Source organism: Delphinus delphis, unplaced genomic scaffold, assembly GCF_949987515.2.
Source record: "Delphinus delphis unplaced genomic scaffold, mDelDel1.2 scaffold_465, whole genome shotgun sequence".
NCBI classification, from domain to species: Eukaryota; Metazoa; Chordata; class Mammalia; order Artiodactyla; family Delphinidae; genus Delphinus; species Delphinus delphis.
The window spans coordinates 20,324-46,378 of record NW_027193086.1 but is presented as its reverse complement, the minus strand read 5'-3'; the positions used below and the strand labels follow the sequence as shown (position 1 = coordinate 46,378).

The 26,055-nt window shown below is 62.5% G+C and overlaps 18 non-coding genes across 18 annotated transcripts; 12 read left to right on the top strand and 6 right to left on the bottom strand.

Moving 5' to 3' along the window:
• Positions 1 to 357: 357 nt before the first annotated feature.
• On the top strand, positions 358 to 429 carry TRNAD-GUC (transfer RNA aspartic acid (anticodon GUC)). Its single transcript has one exon. It is a non-coding gene; the product is annotated as a tRNA-Asp (tRNA).
• An 863-nt stretch (positions 430 to 1,292) lies between these two features.
• Positions 1,293 to 1,364, top strand: TRNAG-UCC (transfer RNA glycine (anticodon UCC)). The gene has a single exon. It is a non-coding gene; the product is annotated as a tRNA-Gly (tRNA).
• Positions 1,365 to 1,642: 278 nt separating this feature from the next.
• TRNAE-CUC (transfer RNA glutamic acid (anticodon CUC)) lies at positions 1,643 to 1,714 on the top strand. The gene has a single exon. It is a non-coding gene; the product is annotated as a tRNA-Glu (tRNA).
• A 4,048-nt stretch (positions 1,715 to 5,762) lies between these two features.
• TRNAG-GCC (transfer RNA glycine (anticodon GCC)) lies at positions 5,763 to 5,833 on the bottom strand. Its single transcript has one exon. It is a non-coding gene; the product is annotated as a tRNA-Gly (tRNA).
• A 1,105-nt stretch (positions 5,834 to 6,938) lies between these two features.
• Positions 6,939 to 7,021, bottom strand: TRNAL-CAG (transfer RNA leucine (anticodon CAG)). Its single transcript has one exon. It is a non-coding gene; the product is annotated as a tRNA-Leu (tRNA).
• Positions 7,022 to 7,593: 572 nt separating this feature from the next.
• Positions 7,594 to 7,665, top strand: TRNAD-GUC (transfer RNA aspartic acid (anticodon GUC)). The gene has a single exon. It is a non-coding gene; the product is annotated as a tRNA-Asp (tRNA).
• Positions 7,666 to 8,528: 863 nt separating this feature from the next.
• TRNAG-UCC (transfer RNA glycine (anticodon UCC)) lies at positions 8,529 to 8,600 on the top strand. The gene has a single exon. It is a non-coding gene; the product is annotated as a tRNA-Gly (tRNA).
• Positions 8,601 to 8,878: 278 nt separating this feature from the next.
• On the top strand, positions 8,879 to 8,950 carry TRNAE-CUC (transfer RNA glutamic acid (anticodon CUC)). The gene has a single exon. It is a non-coding gene; the product is annotated as a tRNA-Glu (tRNA).
• Positions 8,951 to 12,997: 4,047 nt separating this feature from the next.
• TRNAG-GCC (transfer RNA glycine (anticodon GCC)) lies at positions 12,998 to 13,068 on the bottom strand. Its single transcript has one exon. It is a non-coding gene; the product is annotated as a tRNA-Gly (tRNA).
• A 1,102-nt stretch (positions 13,069 to 14,170) lies between these two features.
• Positions 14,171 to 14,253, bottom strand: TRNAL-CAG (transfer RNA leucine (anticodon CAG)). The gene has a single exon. It is a non-coding gene; the product is annotated as a tRNA-Leu (tRNA).
• A 572-nt stretch (positions 14,254 to 14,825) lies between these two features.
• Positions 14,826 to 14,897, top strand: TRNAD-GUC (transfer RNA aspartic acid (anticodon GUC)). Its single transcript has one exon. It is a non-coding gene; the product is annotated as a tRNA-Asp (tRNA).
• An 863-nt stretch (positions 14,898 to 15,760) lies between these two features.
• TRNAG-UCC (transfer RNA glycine (anticodon UCC)) lies at positions 15,761 to 15,832 on the top strand. Its single transcript has one exon. It is a non-coding gene; the product is annotated as a tRNA-Gly (tRNA).
• Positions 15,833 to 16,110: 278 nt separating this feature from the next.
• Positions 16,111 to 16,182, top strand: TRNAE-CUC (transfer RNA glutamic acid (anticodon CUC)). The gene has a single exon. It is a non-coding gene; the product is annotated as a tRNA-Glu (tRNA).
• Positions 16,183 to 20,229: 4,047 nt separating this feature from the next.
• Positions 20,230 to 20,300, bottom strand: TRNAG-GCC (transfer RNA glycine (anticodon GCC)). The gene has a single exon. It is a non-coding gene; the product is annotated as a tRNA-Gly (tRNA).
• Positions 20,301 to 21,402: 1,102 nt separating this feature from the next.
• On the bottom strand, positions 21,403 to 21,485 carry TRNAL-CAG (transfer RNA leucine (anticodon CAG)). Its single transcript has one exon. It is a non-coding gene; the product is annotated as a tRNA-Leu (tRNA).
• Positions 21,486 to 22,057: 572 nt separating this feature from the next.
• On the top strand, positions 22,058 to 22,129 carry TRNAD-GUC (transfer RNA aspartic acid (anticodon GUC)). Its single transcript has one exon. It is a non-coding gene; the product is annotated as a tRNA-Asp (tRNA).
• Positions 22,130 to 22,992: 863 nt separating this feature from the next.
• On the top strand, positions 22,993 to 23,064 carry TRNAG-UCC (transfer RNA glycine (anticodon UCC)). Its single transcript has one exon. It is a non-coding gene; the product is annotated as a tRNA-Gly (tRNA).
• A 278-nt stretch (positions 23,065 to 23,342) lies between these two features.
• TRNAE-CUC (transfer RNA glutamic acid (anticodon CUC)) lies at positions 23,343 to 23,414 on the top strand. Its single transcript has one exon. It is a non-coding gene; the product is annotated as a tRNA-Glu (tRNA).
• The last annotated feature ends 2,641 nt before the right edge of the window (positions 23,415 to 26,055 follow it).

The window sequence follows — 26,055 nt, the reverse complement described above, 5'->3', positions numbered from 1 at the left end:
GCCGGGCCGCGTCTTGCCAGCCCCTGCCGCCGGCCCCCACCCGCGCCTCTCCTCGCCGGCCACGGCCAGGCGCGCGCCCACCCCCTCCTCGCAGCCTTGCTTTCGGTCTCAGGCCCCCTCGTCCCGGCGCGATCCCCGCGTCGGAGGCAATAGGCAGCGCGCACTGGGAGCTTTCAGCGCCACTCGGGTCCGGGTCCCTGTCGGGTCGGGGGCCGCTGCTTTGGAGGACGCGGTTGGTGTGGCGTTGGGTCGGGTCGGGCACGTGCCGGGCGCCCGTGGTGGGCAGGGGTCCGGAGGACAGGGGGAGGCGTCGGCCGGCAGCCCGAGAGCGTCCGGGCGCGGGGGCGGTGGCCGCCGTCCTCGTTAGTATAGTGGTGAGTATCCCCGCCTGTCACGCGGGAGACCGGGGTTCGATTCCCCGACGGGGAGGCAACACGCCCCCTTTTGGTGGCTGGCGCCGCTCTCTGTCCCGCCGCCTATCTCCCAAGGACCCTGCTTCTCCGCCCTGTGTTCTCCGTCCTCCAGCGAGGCGCAGGGCCCCAGCGCGTGCCCAGCCTGCCCACCCTCGACCCCCTCCAGCCCTCCAGCCCTCCAGCCCTCCAGCCCTCCAGCCCTTCCTCGTCGCCGGGCACTCGGTCGCCACGGCCGAGCGACGGCCTCCTCTGGACACCACAAGCTCTCGATGACGTTGCGGCCCGCCCAAAGTGGCTGTCTCCGTGGGCTCTTGCGTCGCGACGCAAGGCTGCGCAGCTATGCACAGCTGCATAGGTGCCCAGCTGCCGGGACGGGTGGGAGGCGGATGAGTGCCGTCCCCTGTCGGTGCGGGAAGTGGCCTGGCCAGGCGCCGGGTGGAGAAGGGCTTTGGCGAGCCGGGTGCTGGAAGATGCGTGCGCCGTGGGCGGGGGCGCGCCGCGGCGTGGAGCCGAGGGACCTGGAGCGGCAAGGCAGCGAGAGCGCCACCCTGAGGCGATCGGGCGGGTGGTCTAGGGCAGCTTCGTGGGGCTGGCGCGGGTGGGGCGCCGGGGGGCCTTGGTGGCGTCTGTGACGTCACAGAGCTGCCGGCCGGCGTGGCGTCGGGGCAGGGCTGCTCCAAGCGGCGGCGGCGGCGGCTGAGGAGGAGGAGGAGGACGAGGAAGAGAAAGGGGAGCAGGAGGAGGAAGAGAAGGAGGAGGAGTCGGAAGAGAAGGAGTCGGAGGAGGAGGAGGAGGAGGGGGAGGGGGAGGAGGAAGCGGCGACGAGAGTGCGCTCGGGCGAGCCCGGTGCCGGCGTCTCGGGGCGGCCCGGGCTGTGCAGCGTTGGTGGTATAGTGGTGAGCATAGCTGCCTTCCAAGCAGTTGACCCGGGTTCGATTCCCGGCCAACGCAGCGGGCTGACCTTTTGCCGCGCTGCGCGGGCGGCCGGCCGGCCGGGGACCCGTGAGGGAGAGCTGGGAGCAGGGAGCTCGGTGGCCCTAGCGGCTCTTCTTGTGTGTGCGAGAAGCAGGCGCGCAGTGTTCTGAGGGTGCTGCGAGCAGGAAGGACGGGAGGACACGTGGATTGCCAGGGGCGGCGTGTGGCTGCACTTGGAAAGGCCGGGTCTTGGCGCCAAGGTGGCGCCGAGCGGCTGCTATGGGTCGAGCAGGAGCCGTGGTAGAGCCCGACGCTCCCTGGTGGTCTAGTGGTTAGGATTCGGCGCTCTCACCGCCGCGGCCCGGGTTCGATTCCCGGTCAGGGAAGCCTTTCTTCTTCCTCTCTACCTCACACCGTCCACATCCCACTTTTAGGCCACGCTTGCTCCGCGGCCTCGGCGTCGCGCCCTGCCCGACAACAACCGCCCGGTGCCCTGCACCTGCAGCCCAAGCCCTGCCAGGCAACCTCCACCCTCCCTGCCCGGCCAGACCTTTTGGCCGCACTGGCGCGCGCCCACTCGAGGCCTTCGACGTCCCGTGTCTTCGTTTTCACACGCTTGCCTCAGCCCCAAACACGAATGGCCGGGGCGGCGCCTCTCCCCGCCGAGGCTGTGTCCACGAGCAAACGCCCCCGCCTGTGTTTGGACTCTCCAGCAGCACTGCTTCTCCCCCACGGCGACAGCGGCGGCGGCACCGACGGCGCTGTCACACGCGGTGCCTTCTGACAGCGCCGGATCCCCTGTGGAAAGGAGCACCGGTGGGCAGACGGGTGCTTCGCAACACCGCAGCAGGTTTCCTGAACGCCCTTGCCGGTGCCTTGGGGGTGGCTGACAGTGTGGGATGAAGGTGTTTGTGGCCGTGGTCGGTGGCCACCCCACGCGGGCTAGGGAACGGAGCAGAACGAGCCCATGGAGAGAGGGCGGCGGTGGGCCGCGTGCTGGGAGGTGCGAGGAAGGACCTGGGGTGTCTGGCTGGAGCGCGGGCAGGAGCGGGAGGTGTTGGGCTGGCAGGGACCTGGCCCGGGAGAGCGGCTGGCCGCTCAGGCAGGGGCTCAGCAGAAGCTTGGTGTGGTGGGGGCACCTGGCCCGGCACGTGTGTGCGGGTGGGTCAGATCAGGGGGCGGGGTGGGCCTGGAGTAGGAGTGAGTCTGAGGAGCGCTGGCAGAAGTGAGACTTCCGGGCAGGACATTTGACAGTCGGGCCTGGGATACAAGGGGCAGGTGGCCGGGAGAGGGGTCCGAGCCTCCAGGCTGGGGGGAAGGGCGGGGTGTGTGAACGGGCTGTGGGGCGTGGAAGATGGTGGGAGAGGACCCCTTCGCGGTGGGGTGGCGGGTGAGCGCCCCAGACTGGTGTGCTGTGCGGCAAGGTGGTCAGGCCAAGCAATGGGTTGTTACTGGGGGCGGTGGGTAGGAGGCGGGCAAGAGAACAACAGAAACGGAGAGCGCCACAGGGGCTAGGCGGGGTCCGAATCGGGTGGGGGCATTCTACTGCCCCAGAGACACACATCACCTCTCATCGGGAGAAACCATCCAGCCTCAGGTGTGTGTGGTGGCGGGGGTCGGGGGAGGAGGGGTTGAGGTTGAAAGAGGCCAAGGGAGAGGTCCCGTCTGATCCAGCAATCCCACTCCTGGGTGCGTAGCCAGAAATGACTAAACAAGAGTTCAGAAAGGCCCAGGCACCTCCATGTTCACAGCGGCACTATTTGCACTAGCCAAGACGTGGAAAAAACCCAAGTGCCCGTCAACGGGTGGCCAGTACAAGAAGAGGTCGTATCTATGTAGTACGAGCTATCACTCAGCCATCAATAAAAAAGAATGAACTATTGCCATTTGCTGCCACAAGACTGCTCCCCGAGAATATTACGCTTCGTGAAGTATGTCCGACAGAGAAACACAAAGATACGTGGAATCTCAAAGGTACTACCGCTGAATCTATGTGCGAAACAGAAACAGGCTCACAGACCTGGAAAACACAGTGATGGTTACCCGAGGGAAAAAGGAGGGGTGGAGGGATAAATTAGGAGCTCGATGAACCGATACACCGTACTTCATATAAAGGAGATAAGCAGCAAGGATTTACAGAATAACACAGGGAATGATATTCAATATCCTGCAATAACCTATACTGGAAATCAATCTGACACAACATTAGACATGGAAAACAGTATCCCCTTTGCTGTACACCTGAAACTAACTCAATGTGGTTAATCAACTCTTCTTCCTAAACCACAAGTACTAGTCCTTAAAAGTAAGTAAGTAAATAAATAAATATATAAATAAATAAATAGGAGGAACTGAGCCATCAGATGATCCAGCAATCCCCGTCGTGGGTACACAGCCGCCAAAGAGAAAAACTGTTGTTTGGAGAGATCCCCGCACCCCCGTGTTTGTAGCTGCGCTACGTGCCACAGCCAAGACACAGAAAAAACCCATGTGCCCATCAGCAGTCGGCTGAGAGAAAAAGATGTGGTATATATGTACTGTGGAGTATTACTCAGCCATTTCAGAAAATGAAATATTGCCATTTGCCACAATAAGGATGGTCCTAGAGATTATTACACTTGGTGAAGTAAGTCTGACAGAGAAGCACAAAGATACGTGGAATCTAAAACGTAATAGAAAAGAATGTATGTGCAAAAGAGAAACAGACTCCCAGACAGACAAAACACACTGATGGTTACCCGAGGAGAAAGGGAGGGGTGGAGACATAAATTAGGAGCTGCGATGAACAGATACACCGTACTTCATATAAAAGACATAAGCAGGGGGCTTCCCTGGTGGCGCAGTGGTTGAGAGTCCGCCTGCCGATGCAGGGGACACGGGTTCGTGCCCCGGTCCGGGAAGATCCCACATGCCGCGGAGCGGCTGGGCCCGTGAGCCATGGCCGCTGAGCCTGCGCGTCCGGAGCCTGTGCTCCGCAACGGGAGAGGCCACAGCAGTGAGAGGCCCGCGTACTGCAAAAAAAAAAAAAAAAAAAAAAAGACATAAGCAACAAGGATTTCCAGTATAACACAGGGAATGATATTCAATATCGTGTAGTAAGCTATCATGGAAAGCAATCTGAAACGTTATTAGACATGGGAAACAGTATCTGCTTTGCTGTGCAATATTACTTTGCTGTGGAATATTACTCAGCCATACAAAAGAGTGAGATACTGCCATTTGCACCAAGAAGGAGGGACCTAGAGTATATTACACTTAGCGACGTAAGTCAGGCAGAGAAGCACAAAGATACGGGGACTCTAAAGCGTACTACAAACGAACGTATGTGCCAAAGAGAGACAGACACACAGACATAGAAAACACACTGTTCGTTACCCAAGGGGAAAGTGTAGGGCAGGGGAAATTCCGGAGCTGTGATTAACAGAGAGGAAATACTATACATAAAGCACACAAGCAACAAGGATTTACCGTACAGCACAGGGAACTGTATTCATGTGTCGTGATAACGTATAACGGAAAATAACCTGGAAAAGGACATATAACTGAATCACTTTGCTGTACACCAGAAAGTAACACAATGTTTAAACCAACCATACTGCTACGAAAAGGAGAAGACGACGAAGGGGAAAACAAGAGGGCAACGGGACAGAGGCAAGGGCAGGATCCTTGACAACGTAGGATTTGGAAAGGATCGGGGGGAAAAGTGGCGACATAGGAGGGGGGAGGGGCGTGTTTGTGGGAATAGGCAGGAGGCTGAGGTGGTGGTGCTGGGGGTGCTGTCCCGAGGGCTGATGCTGTTGGTGGGAGCCGAGGTTCAGGGGAGGGGTTGGTGTTTGTCGTGCTGATGGCGCTGGTGGCAGTAGCGGTGGAGGAGCGGGCCGGTGTTGGAAACGTGTTTCTGTTGAGGGTCAAAACGTGAATCTAGAGTGTGGTCTGCGATGATAGTGTGGACTTCTTTGGAACTCCTCGTGCAAGTGAGCGCTTTTGGGACTCTCTAGGAAACTGGGATGTATCGCTCCCAGAGGTGGCGACTTGCTTGCTGCTGGTTGTGCAAAGATAGTATAATTTTCGGAGTGGGGGCAGAGTGAGGCAGAGAGCTTGGACACGTGGCGAAAGGTGAAGAGGTTGGGCTGTGCGGGTGCCAGTGTGGGGTGTTCCTTACGGTGACAAGCGGGACACAAGCGGGGTCGGGGTCAGGAAGAGAACAAGGACAAGGAAGGGGTCTGGGCGAAAGAGTGGCTGAGCCCGCGAGGTGTCAGGTCCTGGAGGCCTGGCTCCCGGGTGTGTGTGGGGTGGGGGCGTCTGCGTGGGAAGGACAGGGGCCGGGAAGGTACGGTGGTGAGCGAGCTGTTGCAGGACCGGTGCCTTGAGTGTGGCAGCTGGGAAACCCAGCTCCGCTTTGGGGCTGCGGGCACGAAAAGGGGACGCTGCGTCTGCATGGGCCGGGAATCGAACCCGGGCCTCCCGCGTGGCAGGCGAGAATTCTACCACTGAACCACCCATGCACCGATGGCCGCCGGCGCCCGCCGCTGCCCCAGCGGCGCCCAACGCTGCCCCAGCGGCGCTCGCCGCCAACCGCCGGACCCTGGTCACTGCTCGCCGCGTGGGCATGGGCTCCATTTGAGCAGGAGGCCGACGGGCCACCTGAATGAGAGGCTCCGGGCACTCTGGCGACCCCAGGGCGCGAGGCGGTCGGAAGCACCGATGGATGGAGGGACGCAGGCGGGCTCGGCCTGTCCTGCGCTTTCTCTGCCGTCCACGGAGCCGCGAGACTGCCGGTGTCGCCAGAGGAAGCCAGGAGGCGAACCGGCCTGGCCCGCGCCCGAATCCCAGTCAGGGCAGGCGAGGCGTGGCCGCTGCGGCTGAGCAGCGACGTTCCTCTCAGCCCCCGCCCGGCTCCGACGCAGGCAGGCAGGCAGGCAGGCAGGTGTGGTCCGGCCAGGGTCCCAAGGCGAAAAAGCACCGAGGGCACGCACCACAAGGCAGTCAGGACGCTGTCGGCGGCCACCTCGCTGTGGCTGTGGAGGGAATGGAATGGGCAGGCAGGCCGTTGGGTCTGGCGGGAAGGACAGGATGTTGGAAAGAGGGAGAGCTGCTGCTGGCGGAAGTGGAAGGAAGGCTGTGAGAACGAGTCCGCTGTTCACCGGGCAGAAGTCGGAGGGCGGGCGAGGCGTGGAGGGCTTTCCACACGCGGCCGTTCTGCGTGTGGCGGTGGGGGCGGGGTGGGGCGGGGGAGAGGCCGTGGCGGGGAGGGGCGAAGGCAGGCAGGCAGGCAGGCAGGCAGGAAGACCAGCAGCAGCAGCCGCCAGCAGGTGAGGAAAGATGTGCTGCGAAGGACTGAAGGGCTTCCTGGTGTGGGTGCAGGTAGGAGGGGGCGTAGGAGCTGGCGGGGAGGGCGTTTTTCCGGAAAGCCCGTGGCCGGAGGGTTCGTAGCGGGCCGTTTCTGCCAGGCCCGCGGCCGTGGCTGAGAAGGTCCCGCGTCTGAGAGGCGTGGATGTCCGGGCCGCAGTTTGGAGAGGCGGCAAGAGTGCAAGGCGCGAACGGACTGGAAGGCAGTAAAGCGCTGCCCTAGGGCCGGGTGCGTTTGTCGGGCGGGCCAAAAGGCTGGCTTGTCAGGAGTGGGATTCGAACCCACGCCTCCAGGGGAGACTGCGACCTGAACGCAGCGCCTTAGACCGCTCGGCCATCCTGACGGCGGGCCTGGGCGTGCGCGTGGCCGCTCGGCTGGCTGGGACCCGACGCGACGCGCAGCCCGGTGCCCTTGGCGGGACGCGGTGCTCCGCGCCAGGCGCGCGGCCGAGTGGGTGAGCGATGGAGCGGGCGCGCGGCGGCCGACGGGGAGCAAGGCCAGACGACGCGCCTGGCTCCGCCGCGCTGGCGCCCTCGCCCAGCCCTGGCCCCGGACGGAGCCGGGCCGCGTCTTGCCAGCCCCTGCCGCCGGCCCCCACCCGCGCCTCTCCTCGCCGGCCACGGCCAGGCGCGCGCCCACCCCCTCCTCGCAGCCTTGCTTTCGGTCTCAGGCCCCCTCGTCCCGGCGCGATCCCCGCGTCGGAGGCAATAGGCAGCGCGCACTGGGAGCTTTCAGCGCCACTCGGGTCCGGGTCCCTGTCGGGTCGGGGGCCGCTGCTTTGGAGGACGCGGTTGGTGTGGCGTTGGGTCGGGTCGGGCACGTGCCGGGCGCCCGTGGTGGGCAGGGGTCCGGAGGACAGGGGGAGGCGTCGGCCGGCAGCCCGAGAGCGTCCGGGCGCGGGGGCGGTGGCCGCCGTCCTCGTTAGTATAGTGGTGAGTATCCCCGCCTGTCACGCGGGAGACCGGGGTTCGATTCCCCGACGGGGAGGCAACACGCCCCCTTTTGGTGGCTGGCGCCGCTCTCTGTCCCGCCGCCTATCTCCCAAGGACCCTGCTTCTCCGCCCTGTGTTCTCCGTCCTCCAGCGAGGCGCAGGGCCCCAGCGCGTGCCCAGCCTGCCCACCCTCGACCCCCTCCAGCCCTCCAGCCCTCCAGCCCTCCAGCCCTCCAGCCCTTCCTCGTCGCCGGGCACTCGGTCGCCACGGCCGAGCGACGGCCTCCTCTGGACACCACAAGCTCTCGATGACGTTGCGGCCCGCCCAAAGTGGCTGTCTCCGTGGGCTCTTGCGTCGCGACGCAAGGCTGCGCAGCTATGCACAGCTGCATAGGTGCCCAGCTGCCGGGACGGGTGGGAGGCGGATGAGTGCCGTCCCCTGTCGGTGCGGGAAGTGGCCTGGCCAGGCGCCGGGTGGAGAAGGGCTTTGGCGAGCCGAGTGCTGGAAGATGCGTGCGCCGTGGGCGGGGGCGCGCCGCGGCGTGGAGCCGAGGGACCTGGAGCGGCAAGGCAGCGAGAGCGCCACCCTGAGGCGATCGGGCGGGTGGTCTAGGGCAGCTTCGTGGGGCTGGCGCGGGTGGGGCGCCGGGGGGCCTTGGTGGCGTCTGTGACGTCACAGAGCTGCCGGCCGGCGTGGCGTCGGGGCAGGGCTGCTCCAAGCGGCGGCGGCGGCGGCTGAGGAGGAGGAGGAGGACGAGGAAGAGAAAGGGGAGCAGGAGGAGGAAGAGAAGGAGGAGGAGTCGGAAGAGAAGGAGTCGGAGGAGGAGGAGGAGGAGGGGGAGGGGGAGGAGGAAGCGGCGACGAGAGTGCGCTCGGGCGAGCCCGGTGCCGGCGTCTCGGGGCGGCCCGGGCTGTGCAGCGTTGGTGGTATAGTGGTGAGCATAGCTGCCTTCCAAGCAGTTGACCCGGGTTCGATTCCCGGCCAACGCAGCGGGCTGACCTTTTGCCGCGCTGCGCGGGCGGCCGGCCGGCCGGGGACCCGTGAGGGAGAGCTGGGAGCAGGGAGCTCGGTGGCCCTAGCGGCTCTTCTTGTGTGTGCGAGAAGCAGGCGCGCAGTGTTCTGAGGGTGCTGCGAGCAGGAAGGACGGGAGGACACGTGGATTGCCAGGGGCGGCGTGTGGCTGCACTTGGAAAGGCCGGGTCTTGGCGCCAAGGTGGCGCCGAGCGGCTGCTATGGGTCGAGCAGGAGCCGTGGTAGAGCCCGACGCTCCCTGGTGGTCTAGTGGTTAGGATTCGGCGCTCTCACCGCCGCGGCCCGGGTTCGATTCCCGGTCAGGGAAGCCTTTCTTCTTCCTCTCTACCTCACACCGTCCACATCCCACTTTTAGGCCACGCTTGCTCCGCGGCCTCGGCGTCGCGCCCTGCCCGACAACAACCGCCCGGTGCCCTGCACCTGCAGCCCAAGCCCTGCCAGGCAACCTCCACCCTCCCTGCCCGGCCAGACCTTTTGGCCGCACTGGCGCGCGCCCACTCGAGGCCTTCGACGTCCCGTGTCTTCGTTTTCACACGCTTGCCTCAGCCCCAAACACGAATGGCCGGGGCGGCGCCTCTCCCCGCCGAGGCTGTGTCCACGAGCAAACGCCCCCGCCTGTGTTTGGACTCTCCAGCAGCACTGCTTCTCCCCCACGGCGACAGCGGCGGCGGCACCGACGGCGCTGTCACACGCGGTGCCTTCTGACAGCGCCGGATCCCCTGTGGAAAGGAGCACCGGTGGGCAGACGGGTGCTTCGCAACACCGCAGCAGGTTTCCTGAACGCCCTTGCCGGTGCCTTGGGGGTGGCTGACAGTGTGGGATGAAGGTGTCTGTGGCCGTGGTCGGTGGCCACCCCACGCGGGCTAGGGAACGGAGCAGAACGAGCCCATGGAGAGAGGGCGGCGGTGGGCCGCGTGCTGGGAGGTGCGAGGAAGGACCTGGGGTGTCTGGCTGGAGCGCGGGCAGGAGCGGGAGGTGTTGGGCTGGCAGGGACCTGGCCCGGGAGAGCGGCTGGCCGCTCAGGCAGGGGCTCAGCAGAAGCTTGGTGTGGTGGGGGCACCTGGCCCGGCACGTGTGTGCGGGTGGGTCAGATCAGGGGGCGGGGTGGGCCTGGAGTAGGAGTGAGTCTGAGGAGCGCTGGCAGAAGTGAGACTTCCGGGCAGGACATTTGACAGTCGGGCCTGGGATACAAGGGGCAGGTGGCCGGGAGAGGGGTCCGAGCCTCCAGGCTGGGGGGAAGGGCGGGGTGTGTGAACGGGCTGTGGGGCGTGGAAGATGGTGGGAGAGGACCCCTTCGCGGTGGGGTGGCGGGTGAGCGCCCCAGACTGGTGTGCTGTGCGGCAAGGTGGTCAGGCCAAGCAATGGGTTGTTACTGGGGGCGGTGGGTAGGAGGCGGGCAAGAGAACAACAGAAACGGAGAGCGCCACAGGGGCTAGGCGGGGTCCGAATCGGGTGGGGGCATTCTACTGCCCCAGAGACACACATCACCTCTCATCGGGAGAAACCATCCAGCCTCAGGTGTGTGTGGTGGCGGGGGTCGGGGGAGGAGGGGTTGAGGTTGAAAGAGGCCAAGGGAGAGGTCCCGTCTGATCCAGCAATCCCACTCCTGGGTGCGTAGCCAGAAATGACTAAACAAGAGTTCAGAAAGGCCCAGGCACCTCCATGTTCACAGCGGCACTATTTGCACTAGCCAAGACGTGGAAAAAACCCAAGTGCCCGTCAACGGGTGGCCAGTACAAGAAGAGGTCGTATCTATGTAGTACGAGCTATCACTCAGCCATCAATAAAAAAGAATGAACTATTGCCATTTGCTGCCACAAGACTGCTCCCCGAGAATATTACGCTTCGTGAAGTATGTCCGACAGAGAAACACAAAGATACGTGGAATCTCAAAGGTACTACCGCTGAATCTATGTGCGAAACAGAAACAGGCTCACAGACCTGGAAAACACAGTGATGGTTACCCGAGGGAAAAAGGAGGGGTGGAGGGATAAATTAGGAGCTCGATGAACCGATACACCGTACTTCATATAAAGGAGATAAGCAGCAAGGATTTACAGAATAACACAGGGAATGATATTCAATATCCTGCAATAACCTATACTGGAAATCAATCTGACACAACATTAGACATGGAAAACAGTATCCCCTTTGCTGTACACCTGAAACTAACTCAATGTGGTTAATCAACTCTTCTTCCTAAACCACAAGTACTAGTCCTTAAAAGTAAGTAAGTAAATAAATAAATATATAAATAAATAAATAGGAGGAACTGAGCCATCAGATGATCCAGCAATCCCCGTCGTGGGTACACAGCCGCCAAAGAGAAAAACTGTTGTTTGGAGAGATCCCCGCACCCCCGTGTTTGTAGCTGCGCTACGTGCCACAGCCAAGACACAGAAAAAACCCATGTGCCCATCAGCAGTCGGCTGAGAGAAAAAGATGTGGTATATATGTACTGTGGAGTATTACTCAGCCATTTCAGAAAATGAAATATTGCCATTTGCCACAATAAGGATGGTCCTAGAGATTATTACACTTGGTGAAGTAAGTCTGACAGAGAAGCACAAAGATACGTGGAATCTAAAACGTAATAGAAAAGAATGTATGTGCAAAAGAGAAACAGACTCCCAGACAGACAAAACACACTGATGGTTACCCGAGGAGAAAGGGAGGGGTGGAGACATAAATTAGGAGCTGCGATGAACAGATACACCGTACTTCATATAAAAGACATAAGCAGGGGGCTTCCCTGGTGGCGCAGTGGTTGAGAGTCCGCCTGCCGATGCAGGGGACACGGGTTCGTGCCCCGGTCCGGGAAGATCCCACATGCCGCGGAGCGGCTGGGCCCGTGAGCCATGGCCGCTGAGCCTGCGCGTCCGGAGCCTGTGCTCCGCAACGGGAGAGGCCACAGCAGTGAGAGGCCCGCGTACTGCAAAAAAAAAAAAAAAAAAAAAAGACATAAGCAACAAGGATTTCCAGTATAACACAGGGAATGATATTCAATATCGTGTAGTAAGCTATCATGGAAAGCAATCTGAAACGTTATTAGACATGGGAAACAGTATCTGCTTTGCTGTGCAATATTACTTTGCTGTGGAATATTACTCAGCCATACAAAAGAGTGAGATACTGCCATTTGCACCAAGAAGGAGGGACCTAGAGTATATTACACTTAGCGACGTAAGTCAGGCAGAGAAGCACAAAGATACGGGGACTCTAAAGCGTACTACAAACGAACGTATGTGCCAAAGAGAGACAGACACACAGACATAGAAAACACACTGTTCGTTACCCAAGGGGAAAGTGTAGGGCAGGGGAAATTCCGGAGCTGTGATTAACAGAGAGGAAATACTATACATAAAGCACACAAGCAACAAGGATTTACCGTACAGCACAGGGAACTGTATTCATGTGTCGTGATAACGTATAACGGAAAATAACCTGGAAAAGGACATATAACTGAATCACTTTGCTGTACACCAGAAAGTAACACAATGTTTAAACCAACCATACTGCTACGAAAAGGAGAAGACGACGAAGGGGAAAACAAGAGGGCAACGGGACAGAGGCAAGGGCAGGATCCTTGACAACGTAGGATTTGGAAAGGATCGGGGGGAAAAGTGGCGACATAGGAGGGGGGAGGGGCGTGTTTGTGGGAATAGGCAGGAGGCTGAGGTGGTGGTGCTGGGGGTGCTGTCCCGAGGGCTGATGCTGTTGGTGGGAGCCGAGGTTCAGGGGAGGGGTTGGTGTTTGTCGTGCTGATGGCGCTGGTGGCAGTAGCGGTGGAGGAGCGGGCCGGTGTTGGAAACGTGTTTCTGTTGAGGGTCAAAACGTGAATCTAGAGTGTGGTCTGCGATGATAGTGTGGACTTCTTTGGAACTCCTCGTGCAAGTGAGCGCTTTTGGGACTCTCTAGGAAACTGGGATGTATCGCTCCCAGAGGTGGCGACTTGCTTGCTGCTGGTTGTGCAAAGATAGTATAATTTTCGGAGTGGGGGCAGAGTGAGGCAGAGAGCTTGGACACGTGGCGAAAGGTGAAGAGGTTGGGCTGTGCGGGTGCCAGTGTGGGGTGTTCCTTACGGTGACAAGCGGGACACAAGCGGGGTCGGGGTCAGGAAGAGAACAAGGACAAGGAAGGGGTCTGGGCGAAAGAGTGGCTGAGCCCGCGAGGTGTCAGGTCCTGGAGGCCTGGCTCCCGGGTGTGTGTGGGGTGGGGGCGTCTGCGTGGGAAGGACAGGGGCCGGGAAGGTACAGTGGTGAGCGAGCTGTTGCAGGACCGGTGCCTTGAGTGTGGCAGCTGGGAAACCCAGCTCCGCTTTGGGGCTGCGGGCACCAAAAGGGGACGCTGCGTCTGCATGGGCCGGGAATCGAACCCGGGCCTCCCGCGTGGCAGGCGAGAATTCTACCACTGAACCACCCATGCACCGATGGCCGCCGGCGCCCGCCGCTGCCCCAGCGGCGCCCAACGCTGCCCCAGCGGCGCTCGCCGCCAACCGCCGGACCCTGGTCACTGCTCGCCGCGTGGGCATGGGCTCCATTTGAGCAGGAGGCCGACGGGCCACCTGAATGAGAGGCTCCGGGCACTCTGGCGACCCCAGGGCGCGAGGCGGTCGGAAGCACCGATGGATGGAGGGACGCAGGCGGGCTCGGCCTGTCCTGCGCTTTCTCTGCCGTCCACGGAGCCGCGAGACTGCCGGTGTCGCCAGAGGAAGCCAGGAGGCGAACCGGCCTGGCCCGCGCCCGAATCCCAGTCAGGGCAGGCGAGGCGTGGCCGCTGCGGCTGAGCAGCGACGTTCCTCTCAGCCCCCGCCCGGCTCCGACGCAGGCAGGCAGGCAGGCAGGCAGGTGTGGTCCGGCCAGGGTCCCAAGGCGAAAAAGCACCGAGGGCACGCACCACAAGGCAGTCAGGACGCTGTCGGCGGCCACCTCGCTGTGGCTGTGGAGGGAATGGAATGGGCAGGCAGGCCGTTGGGTCTGGCGGGAAGGACAGGATGTTGGAAAGAGGGAGAGCTGCTGCTGGCGGAAATGGAAGGAAGGCTGTGAGAACGAGTCCGCTGTTCACCGGGCAGAAGTCGGAGGGCGGGCGAGGCGTGGAGGGCTTTCCACACGCGGCCGTTCTGCGTGTGGCGGTGGGGGCGGGGTGGGGCGGGGGAGAGGCCGTGGGGGGGGAGGGGCGAAGGCAGGCAGGCAGGCAGGCAGGAAGACCAGCAGCAGCAGCCGCCAGCAGGTGAGGAAAGATGTGCTGCGAAGGACTGAAGGGCTTCCTGGTGTGGGTGCAGGTAGGAGGGGGCGTAGGAGCTGGCGGGGAGGGCGTTTTTCCGGAAAGCCCGTGGCCGGAGGGTTCGTAGCGGGCCGTTTCTGCCAGGCCCGCGGCCGTGGCTGAGAAGGTCCCGCGTCTGAGAGGCGTGGATGTCCGGGCCGCAGTTTGGAGAGGCGGCAAGAGTGCAAGGCGCGAACGGACTGGAAGGCAGTAAAGCGCTGCCCTAGGGCCGGGTGCGTTTGTCGGGCGGGCCAAAAGGCTGGCTTGTCAGGAGTGGGATTCGAACCCACGCCTCCAGGGGAGACTGCGACCTGAACGCAGCGCCTTAGACCGCTCGGCCATCCTGACGGCGGGCCTGGGCGTGCGCGTGGCCGCTCGGCTGGCTGGGACCCGACGCGACGCGCAGCCCGGTGCCCTTGGCGGGACGCGGTGCTCCGCGCCAGGCGCGCGGCCGAGTGGGTGAGCGATGGAGCGGGCGCGCGGCGGCCGACGGGGAGCAAGGCCAGACGACGCGCCTGGCTCCGCCGCGCTGGCGCCCTCGCCCAGCCCTGGCCCCGGACGGAGCCGGGCCGCGTCTTGCCAGCCCCTGCCGCCGGCCCCCACCCGCGCCTCTCCTCGCCGGCCACGGCCAGGCGCGCGCCCACCCCCTCCTCGCAGCCTTGCTTTCGGTCTCAGGCCCCCTCGTCCCGGCGCGATCCCCGCGTCGGAGGCAATAGGCAGCGCGCACTGGGAGCTTTCAGCGCCACTCGGGTCCGGGTCCCTGTCGGGTCGGGGGCCGCTGCTTTGGAGGACGCGGTTGGTGTGGCGTTGGGTCGGGTCGGGCACGTGCCGGGCGCCCGTGGTGGGCAGGGGTCCGGAGGACAGGGGGAGGCGTCGGCCGGCAGCCCGAGAGCGTCCGGGCGCGGGGGCGGTGGCCGCCGTCCTCGTTAGTATAGTGGTGAGTATCCCCGCCTGTCACGCGGGAGACCGGGGTTCGATTCCCCGACGGGGAGGCAACACGCCCCCTTTTGGTGGCTGGCGCCGCTCTCTGTCCCGCCGCCTATCTCCCAAGGACCCTGCTTCTCCGCCCTGTGTTCTCCGTCCTCCAGCGAGGCGCAGGGCCCCAGCGCGTGCCCAGCCTGCCCACCCTCGACCCCCTCCAGCCCTCCAGCCCTCCAGCCCTCCAGCCCTCCAGCCCTTCCTCGTCGCCGGGCACTCGGTCGCCACGGCCGAGCGACGGCCTCCTCTGGACACCACAAGCTCTCGATGACGTTGCGGCCCGCCCAAAGTGGCTGTCTCCGTGGGCTCTTGCGTCGCGACGCAAGGCTGCGCAGCTATGCACAGCTGCATAGGTGCCCAGCTGCCGGGACGGGTGGGAGGCGGATGAGTGCCGTCCCCTGTCGGTGCGGGAAGTGGCCTGGCCAGGCGCCGGGTGGAGAAGGGCTTTGGCGAGCCGGGTGCTGGAAGATGCGTGCGCCGTGGGCGGGGGCGCGCCGCGGCGTGGAGCCGAGGGACCTGGAGCGGCAAGGCAGCGAGAGCGCCACCCTGAGGCGATCGGGCGGGTGGTCTAGGGCAGCTTCGTGGGGCTGGCGCGGGTGGGGCGCCGGGGGGCCTTGGTGGCGTCTGTGACGTCACAGAGCTGCCGGCCGGCGTGGCGTCGGGGCAGGGCTGCTCCAAGCGGCGGCGGCGGCGGCTGAGGAGGAGGAGGAGGACGAGGAAGAGAAAGGGGAGCAGGAGGAGGAAGAGAAGGAGGAGGAGTCGGAAGAGAAGGAGTCGGAGGAGGAGGAGGAGGAGGGGGAGGGGGAGGAGGAAGCGGCGACGAGAGTGCGCTCGGGCGAGCCCGGTGCCGGCGTCTCGGGGCGGCCCGGGCTGTGCAGCGTTGGTGGTATAGTGGTGAGCATAGCTGCCTTCCAAGCAGTTGACCCGGGTTCGATTCCCGGCCAACGCAGCGGGCTGACCTTTTGCCGCGCTGCGCGGGCGGCCGGCCGGCCGGGGACCCGTGAGGGAGAGCTGGGAGCAGGGAGCTCGGTGGCCCTAGCGGCTCTTCTTGTGTGTGCGAGAAGCAGGCGCGCAGTGTTCTGAGGGTGCTGCGAGCAGGAAGGACGGGAGGACACGTGGATTGCCAGGGGCGGCGTGTGGCTGCACTTGGAAAGGCCGGGTCTTGGCGCCAAGGTGGCGCCGAGCGGCTGCTATGGGTCGAGCAGGAGCCGTGGTAGAGCCCGACGCTCCCTGGTGGTCTAGTGGTTAGGATTCGGCGCTCTCACCGCCGCGGCCCGGGTTCGATTCCCGGTCAGGGAAGCCTTTCTTCTTCCTCTCTACCTCACACCGTCCACATCCCACTTTTAGGCCACGCTTGCTCCGCGGCCTCGGCGTCGCGCCCTGCCCGACAACAACCGCCCGGTGCCCTGCACCTGCAGCCCAAGCCCTGCCAGGCAACCTCCACCCTCCCTGCCCGGCCAGACCTTTTGGCCGCACTGGCGCGCGCCCACTCGAGGCCTTCGACGTCCCGTGTCTTCGTTTTCACACGCTTGCCTCAGCCCCAAACACGAATGGCCGGGGCGGCGCCTCTCCCCGCCGAGGCTGTGTCCACGAGCAAACGCCCCCGCCTGTGTTTGGACTCTCCAGCAGCACTGCTTCTCCCCCACGGCGACAGCGGCGGCGGCACCGACGGCGCTGTCACACGCGGTGCCTTCTGACAGCGCCGGATCCCCTGTGGAAAGGAGCACCGGTGGGCAGACGGGTGCTTCGCAACACCGCAGCAGGTTTCCTGAACGCCCTTGCCGGTGCCTTGGGGGTGGCTGACAGTGTGGGATGAAGGTGTCTGTGGCCGTGGTCGGTGGCCACCCCACGCGGGCTAGGGAACGGAGCAGAACGAGCCCATGGAGAGAGGGCGGCGGTGGGCCGCGTGCTGGGAGGTGCGAGGAAGGACCTGGGGTGTCTGGCTGGAGCGCGGGCAGGAGCGGGAGGTGTTGGGCTGGCAGGGACCTGGCCCGGGAGAGCGGCTGGCCGCTCAGGCAGGGGCTCAGCAGAAGCTTGGTGTGGTGGGGGCACCTGGCCCGGCACGTGTGTGCGGGTGGGTCAGATCAGGGGGCGGGGTGGGCCTGGAGTAGGAGTGAGTCTGAGGAGCGCTGGCAGAAGTGAGACTTCCGGGCAGGACATTTGACAGTCGGGCCTGGGATACAAGGGGCAGGTGGCCGGGAGAGGGGTCCGAGCCTCCAGGCTGGGGGGAAGGGCGGGGTGTGTGAACGGGCTGTGGGGCGTGGAAGATGGTGGGAGAGGACCCCTTCGCGGTGGGGTGGCGGGTGAGCGCCCCAGACTGGTGTGCTGTGCGGCAAGGTGGTCAGGCCAAGCAATGGGTTGTTACTGGGGGCGGTGGGTAGGAGGCGGGCAAGAGAACAACAGAAACGGAGAGCGCCACAGGGGCTAGGCGGGGTCCGAATCGGGTGGGGGCATTCTACTGCCCCAGAGACACACATCACCTCTCATCGGGAGAAACCATCCAGCCTCAGGTGTGTGTGGTGGCGGGGGTCGGGGGAGGAGGGGTTGAGGTTGAAAGAGGCCAAGGGAGAGGTCCCGTCTGATCCAGCAATCCCACTCCTGGGTGCGTAGCCAGAAATGACTAAACAAGAGTTCAGAAAGGCCCAAGCACCTCCATGTTCACAGCGGCACTATTTGCACTAGCCAAGACGTGGAAAAAACCCAAGTGCCCGTCAACGGGTGGCCAGTACAAGAAGAGGTCGTATCTATGTAGTACGAGCTATCACTCAGCCATCAATAAAAAAGAATGAACTATTGCCATTTGCTGCCACAAGACTGCTCCCCGAGAATATTACGCTTCGTGAAGTATGTCCGACAGAGAAACACAAAGATACGTGGAATCTCAAAGGTACTACCGCTGAATCTATGTGCGAAACAGAAACAGGCTCACAGACCTGGAAAACACAGTGATGGTTACCCGAGGGAAAAAGGAGGGGTGGAGGGATAAATTAGGAGCTCGATGAACCGATACACCGTACTTCATATAAAGGAGATAAGCAGCAAGGATTTACAGAATAACACAGGGAATGATATTCAATATCCTGCAATAACCTATACTGGAAATCAATCTGACACAACATTAGACATGGAAAACAGTATCCCCTTTGCTGTACACCTGAAACTAACTCAATGTGGTTAATCAACTCTTCTTCCTAAACCACAAGTACTAGTCCTTAAAAGTAAGTAAGTAAATAAATAAATATATAAATAAATAAATAGGAGGAACTGAGCCATCAGATGATCCAGCAATCCCCGTCGTGGGTACACAGCCGCCAAAGAGAAAAACTGTTGTTTGGAGAGATCCCCGCACCCCCGTGTTTGTAGCTGCGCTACGTGCCACAGCCAAGACACAGAAAAAACCCATGTGCCCATCAGCAGTCGGCTGAGAGAAAAAGATGTGGTATATATGTACTGTGGAGTATTACTCAGCCATTTCAGAAAATGAAATATTGCCATTTGCCACAATAAGGATGGTCCTAGAGATTATTACACTTGGTGAAGTAAGTCTGACAGAGAAGCACAAAGATACGTGGAATCTAAAACGTAATAGAAAAGAATGTATGTGCAAAAGAGAAACAGACTCCCAGACAGACAAAACACACTGATGGTTACCCGAGGAGAAAGGGAGGGGTGGAGACATAAATTAGGAGCTGCGATGAACAGATACACCGTACTTCATATAAAAGACATAAGCAGGGGGCTTCCCTGGTGGCGCAGTGGTTGAGAGTCCGCCTGCCGATGCAGGGGACACGGGTTCGTGCCCCGGTCCGGGAAGATCCCACATGCCGCGGAGCGGCTGGGCCCGTGAGCCATGGCCGCTGAGCCTGCGCGTCCGGAGCCTGTGCTCCGCAACGGGAGAGGCCACAGCAGTGAGAGGCCCGCGTACTGCAAAAAAAAAAAAAAAAAAAAAGACATAAGCAACAAGGATTTCCAGTATAACACAGGGAATGATATTCAATATCGTGTAGTAAGCTATCATGGAAAGCAATCTGAAACGTTATTAGACATGGGAAACAGTATCTGCTTTGCTGTGCAATATTACTTTGCTGTGGAATATTACTCAGCCATACAAAAGAGTGAGATACTGCCATTTGCACCAAGAAGGAGGGACCTAGAGTATATTACACTTAGCGACGTAAGTCAGGCAGAGAAGCACAAAGATACGGGGACTCTAAAGCGTACTACAAACGAACGTATGTGCCAAAGAGAGACAGACACACAGACATAGAAAACACACTGTTCGTTACCCAAGGGGAAAGTGTAGGGCAGGGGAAATTCCGGAGCTGTGATTAACAGAGAGGAAATACTATACATAAAGCACACAAGCAACAAGGATTTACCGTACAGCACAGGGAACTGTATTCATGTGTCGTGATAACGTATAACGGAAAATAACCTGGAAAAGGACATATAACTGAATCACTTTGCTGTACACCAGAAAGTAACACAATGTTTAAACCAACCATACTGCTACGAAAAGGAGAAGACGACGAAGGGGAAAACAAGAGGGCAACGGGACAGAGGCAAGGGCAGGATCCTTGACAACGTAGGATTTGGAAAGGATCGGGGGGGAAAAGTGGCGACATAGGAGGGGGGAGGGGCGTGTTTGTGGGAATAGGCAGGAGGCTGAGGTGGTGGTGCTGGGGGTGCTGTCCCGAGGGCTGATGCTGTTGGTGGGAGCAGAGGTTCAGGGGAGGGGTTGGTGTTTGTCGTGCTGATGGCGCTGGTGGCAGTAGCGGTGGAGGAGCGGGCCGGTGTTGGAAACGTGTTTCTGTTGAGGGTCAAAACGTGAATCTAGAGTGTGGTCTGCGATGATAGTGTGGACTTCTTTGGAACTCCTCGTGCAAGTGAGCGCTTTTGGGACTCTCTAGGAAACTGGGATGTATCGCTCCCAGAGGTGGCGACTTGCTTGCTGCTGGTTGTGCAAAGATAGTATAATTTTCGGAGTGGGGGCAGAGTGAGGCAGAGAGCTTGGACACGTGGCGAAAGGTGAAGAGGTTGGGCTGTGCGGGTGCCAGTGTGGGGTGTTCCTTACGGTGACAAGCGGGACACAAGCGGGGTCGGGGTCAGGAAGAGAACAAGGACAAGGAAGGGGTCTGGGCGAAAGAGTGGCTGAGCCCGCGAGGTGTCAGGTCCTGGAGGCCTGGCTCCCGGGTGTGTGTGGGGTGGGGGCGTCTGCGTGGGAAGGACAGGGGCCGGGAAGGTACAGTGGTGAGCGAGCTGTTGCAGGACCGGTGCCTTGAGTGTGGCAGCTGGGAAACCCAGCTCCGCTTTGGGGCTGCGGGCACCAAAAGGGGACGCTGCGTCTGCATGGGCCGGGAATCGAACCCGGGCCTCCCGCGTGGCAGGCGAGAATTCTACCACTGAACCACCCATGCACCGATGGCCGCCGGCGCCCGCCGCTGCCCCAGCGGCGCCCAACGCTGCCCCAGCGGCGCTCGCCGCCAACCGCCGGACCCTGGTCACTGCTCGCCGCGTGGGCATGGGCTCCATTTGAGCAGGAGGCCGACGGGCCACCTGAATGAGAGGCTCCGGGCACTCTGGCGACCCCAGGGCGCGAGGCGGTCGGAAGCACCGATGGATGGAGGGACGCAGGCGGGCTCGGCCTGTCCTGCGCTTTCTCTGCCGTCCACGGAGCCGCGAGACTGCCGGTGTCGCCAGAGGAAGCCAGGAGGCGAACCGGCCTGGCCCGCGCCCGAATCCCAGTCAGGGCAGGCGAGGCGTGGCCGCTGCGGCTGAGCAGCGACGTTCCTCTCAGCCCCCGCCCGGCTCCGACGCAGGCAGGCAGGCAGGCAGGCAGGTGTGGTCCGGCCAGGGTCCCAAGGCGAAAAAGCACCGAGGGCACGCACCACAAGGCAGTCAGGACGCTGTCGGCGGCCACCTCGCTGTGGCTGTGGAGGGAATGGAATGGGCAGGCAGGCCGTTGGGTCTGGCGGGAAGGACAGGATGTTGGAAAGAGGGAGAGCTGCTGCTGGCGGAAATGGAAGGAAGGCTGTGAGAACGAGTCCGCTGTTCACCGGGCAGAAGTCGGAGGGCGGGCGAGGCGTGGAGGGCTTTCCACACGCGGCCGTTCTGCGTGTGGCGGTGGGGGCGGGGTGGGGCGGGGGAGAGGCCGTGGGGGGGGAGGGGCGAAGGCAGGCAGGCAGGCAGGCAGGAAGACCAGCAGCAGCAGCCGCCAGCAGGTGAGGAAAGATGTGCTGCGAAGGACTGAAGGGCTTCCTGGTGTGGGTGCAGGTAGGAGGGGGCGTAGGAGCTGGCGGGGAGGGCGTTTTTCCGGAAAGCCCGTGGCCGGAGGGTTCGTAGCGGGCCGTTTCTGCCAGGCCCGCGGCCGTGGCTGAGAAGGTCCCGCGTCTGAGAGGCGTGGATGTCCGGGCCGCAGTTTGGAGAGGCGGCAAGAGTGCAAGGCGCGAACGGACTGGAAGGCAGTAAAGCGCTGCCCTAGGGCCGGGTGCGTTTGTCGGGCGGGCCAAAAGGCTGGCTTGTCAGGAGTGGGATTCGAACCCACGCCTCCAGGGGAGACTGCGACCTGAACGCAGCGCCTTAGACCGCTCGGCCATCCTGACGGCGGGCCTGGGCGTGCGCGTGGCCGCTCGGCTGGCTGGGACCCGACGCGACGCGCAGCCCGGTGCCCTTGGCGGGACGCGGTGCTCCGCGCCAGGCGCGCGGCCGAGTGGGTGAGCGATGGAGCGGGCGCGCGGCGGCCGACGGGGAGCAAGGCCAGACGACGCGCCTGGCTCCGCCGCGCTGGCGCCCTCGCCCAGCCCTGGCCCCGGACGGAGCCGGGCCGCGTCTTGCCAGCCCCTGCCGCCGGCCCCCACCCGCGCCTCTCCTCGCCGGCCACGGCCAGGCGCGCGCCCACCCCCTCCTCGCAGCCTTGCTTTCGGTCTCAGGCCCCCTCGTCCCGGCGCGATCCCCGCGTCGGAGGCAATAGGCAGCGCGCACTGGGAGCTTTCAGCGCCACTCGGGTCCGGGTCCCTGTCGGGTCGGGGGCCGCTGCTTTGGAGGACGCGGTTGGTGTGGCGTTGGGTCGGGTCGGGCACGTGCCGGGCGCCCGTGGTGGGCAGGGGTCCGGAGGACAGGGGGAGGCGTCGGCCGGCAGCCCGAGAGCGTCCGGGCGCGGGGGCGGTGGCCGCCGTCCTCGTTAGTATAGTGGTGAGTATCCCCGCCTGTCACGCGGGAGACCGGGGTTCGATTCCCCGACGGGGAGGCAACACGCCCCCTTTTGGTGGCTGGCGCCGCTCTCTGTCCCGCCGCCTATCTCCCAAGGACCCTGCTTCTCCGCCCTGTGTTCTCCGTCCTCCAGCGAGGCGCAGGGCCCCAGCGCGTGCCCAGCCTGCCCACCCTCGACCCCCTCCAGCCCTCCAGCCCTCCAGCCCTCCAGCCCTCCAGCCCTTCCTCGTCGCCGGGCACTCGGTCGCCACGGCCGAGCGACGGCCTCCTCTGGACACCACAAGCTCTCGATGACGTTGCGGCCCGCCCAAAGTGGCTGTCTCCGTGGGCTCTTGCGTCGCGACGCAAGGCTGCGCAGCTATGCACAGCTGCATAGGTGCCCAGCTGCCGGGACGGGTGGGAGGCGGATGAGTGCCGTCCCCTGTCGGTGCGGGAAGTGGCCTGGCCAGGCGCCGGGTGGAGAAGGGCTTTGGCGAGCCGGGTGCTGGAAGATGCGTGCGCCGTGGGCGGGGGCGCGCCGCGGCGTGGAGCCGAGGGACCTGGAGCGGCAAGGCAGCGAGAGCGCCACCCTGAGGCGATCGGGCGGGTGGTCTAGGGCAGCTTCGTGGGGCTGGCGCGGGTGGGGCGCCGGGGGGCCTTGGTGGCGTCTGTGACGTCACAGAGCTGCCGGCCGGCGTGGCGTCGGGGCAGGGCTGCTCCAAGCGGCGGCGGCGGCGGCTGAGGAGGAGGAGGAGGACGAGGAAGAGAAAGGGGAGCAGGAGGAGGAAGAGAAGGAGGAGGAGTCGGAAGAGAAGGAGTCGGAGGAGGAGGAGGAGGAGGGGGAGGGGGAGGAGGAAGCGGCGACGAGAGTGCGCTCGGGCGAGCCCGGTGCCGGCGTCTCGGGGCGGCCCGGGCTGTGCAGCGTTGGTGGTATAGTGGTGAGCATAGCTGCCTTCCAAGCAGTTGACCCGGGTTCGATTCCCGGCCAACGCAGCGGGCTGACCTTTTGCCGCGCTGCGCGGGCGGCCGGCCGGCCGGGGACCCGTGAGGGAGAGCTGGGAGCAGGGAGCTCGGTGGCCCTAGCGGCTCTTCTTGTGTGTGCGAGAAGCAGGCGCGCAGTGTTCTGAGGGTGCTGCGAGCAGGAAGGACGGGAGGACACGTGGATTGCCAGGGGCGGCGTGTGGCTGCACTTGGAAAGGCCGGGTCTTGGCGCCAAGGTGGCGCCGAGCGGCTGCTATGGGTCGAGCAGGAGCCGTGGTAGAGCCCGACGCTCCCTGGTGGTCTAGTGGTTAGGATTCGGCGCTCTCACCGCCGCGGCCCGGGTTCGATTCCCGGTCAGGGAAGCCTTTCTTCTTCCTCTCTACCTCACACCGTCCACATCCCACTTTTAGGCCACGCTTGCTCCGCGGCCTCGGCGTCGCGCCCTGCCCGACAACAACCGCCCGGTGCCCTGCACCTGCAGCCCAAGCCCTGCCAGGCAACCTCCACCCTCCCTGCCCGGCCAGACCTTTTGGCCGCACTGGCGCGCGCCCACTCGAGGCCTTCGACGTCCCGTGTCTTCGTTTTCACACGCTTGCCTCAGCCCCAAACACGAATGGCCGGGGCGGCGCCTCTCCCCGCCGAGGCTGTGTCCACGAGCAAACGCCCCCGCCTGTGTTTGGACTCTCCAGCAGCACTGCTTCTCCCCCACGGCGACAGCGGCGGCGGCACCGACGGCGCTGTCACACGCGGTGCCTTCTGACAGCGCCGGATCCCCTGTGGAAAGGAGCACCGGTGGGCAGACGGGTGCTTCGCAACACCGCAGCAGGTTTCCTGAACGCCCTTGCCGGTGCCTTGGGGGTGGCTGACAGTGTGGGATGAAGGTGTTTGTGGCCGTGGTCGGTGGCCACCCCACGCGGGCTAGGGAACGGAGCAGAACGAGCCCATGGAGAGAGGGCGGCGGTGGGCCGCGTGCTGGGAGGTGCGAGGAAGGACCTGGGGTGTCTGGCTGGAGCGCGGGCAGGAGCGGGAGGTGTTGGGCTGGCAGGGACCTGGCCCGGGAGAGCGGCTGGCCGCTCAGGCAGGGGCTCAGCAGAAGCTTGGTGTGGTGGGGGCACCTGGCCCGGCACGTGTGTGCGGGTGGGTCAGATCAGGGGGCGGGGTGGGCCTGGAGTAGGAGTGAGTCTGAGGAGCGCTGGCAGAAGTGAGACTTCCGGGCAGGACATTTGACAGTCGGGCCTGGGATACAAGGGGCAGGTGGCCGGGAGAGGGGTCCGAGCCTCCAGGCTGGGGGGAAGGGCGGGGTGTGTGAACGGGCTGTGGGGCGTGGAAGATGGTGGGAGAGGACCCCTTCGCGGTGGGGTGGCGGGTGAGCGCCCCAGACTGGTGTGCTGTGCGGCAAGGTGGTCAGGCCAAGCAATGGGTTGTTACTGGGGGCGGTGGGTAGGAGGCGGGCAAGAGAACAACAGAAACGGAGAGCGCCACAGGGGCTAGGCGGGGTCCGAATCGGGTGGGGGCATTCTACTGCCCCAGAGACACACATCACCTCTCATCGGGAGAAACCATCCAGCCTCAGGTGTGTGTGGTGGCGGGGGTCGGGGGAGGAGGGGTTGAGGTTGAAAGAGGCCAAGGGAGAGGTCCCGTCTGATCCAGCAATCCCACTCCTGGGTGCGTAGCCAGAAATGACTAAACAAGAGTTCAGAAAGGCCCAGGCACCTCCATGTTCACAGCGGCACTATTTGCACTAGCCAAGACGTGGAAAAAACCCAAGTGCCCGTCAACGGGTGGCCAGTACAAGAAGAGGTCGTATCTATGTAGTACGAGCTATCACTCAGCCATCAATAAAAAAGAATGAACTATTGCCATTTGCTGCCACAAGACTGCTCCCCGAGAATATTACGCTTCGTGAAGTATGTCCGACAGAGAAACACAAAGATACGTGGAATCTCAAAGGTACTACCGCTGAATCTATGTGCGAAACAGAAACAGGCTCACAGACCTGGAAAACACAGTGATGGTTACCCGAGGGAAAAAGGAGGGGTGGAGGGATAAATTAGGAGCTCGATGAACCGATACACCGTACTTCATATAAAGGAGATAAGCAGCAAGGATTTACAGAATAACACAGGGAATGATATTCAATATCCTGCAATAACCTATACTGGAAATCAATCTGACACAACATTAGACATGGAAAACAGTATCCCCTTTTCTGTACACCTGAAACTAACTCAATGTGGTTAATCAACTCTTCTTCCTAAACCACAAGTACTAGTCCTTAAAAGTAAGTAAGTAAATAAATAAATATATAAATAAATAAATAGGAGGAACTGAGCCATCAGATGATCCAGCAATCCCCGTCGTGGGTACACAGCCGCCAAAGAGAAAAACTGTTGTTTGGAGAGATCCCCGCACCCCCGTGTTTGTAGCTGCGCTACGTGCCACAGCCAAGACACAGAAAAAACCCATGTGCCCATCAGCAGTCGGCTGAGAGAAAAAGATGTGGTATATATGTACTGTGGAGTATTACTCAGCCATTTCAGAAAATGAAATATTGCCATTTGCCACAATAAGGATGGTCCTAGAGATTATTACACTTGGTGAAGTAAGTCTGACAGAGAAGCACAAAGATACGTGGAATCTAAAACGTAATAGAAAAGAATGTATGTGCAAAAGAGAAACAGACTCCCAGACAGACAAAACACACTGATGGTTACCCGAGGAGAAAGGGAGGGGTGGAGACATAAATTAGGAGCTGCGATGAACAGATACACCGTACTTCATATAAAAGACATAAGCAGGGGGCTTCCCTGGTGGCGCAGTGGTTGAGAGTCCGCCTGCCGATGCAGGGGACACGGGTTCGTGCCCCGGTCCGGGAAGATCCCACATGCCGCGGAGCGGCTGGGCCCGTGAGCCATGGCCGCTGAGCCTGCGCGTCCGGAGCCTGTGCTCCGCAACGGGAGAGGCCACAGCAGTGAGAGGCCCGCGTACTGCAAAAAAAAAAAA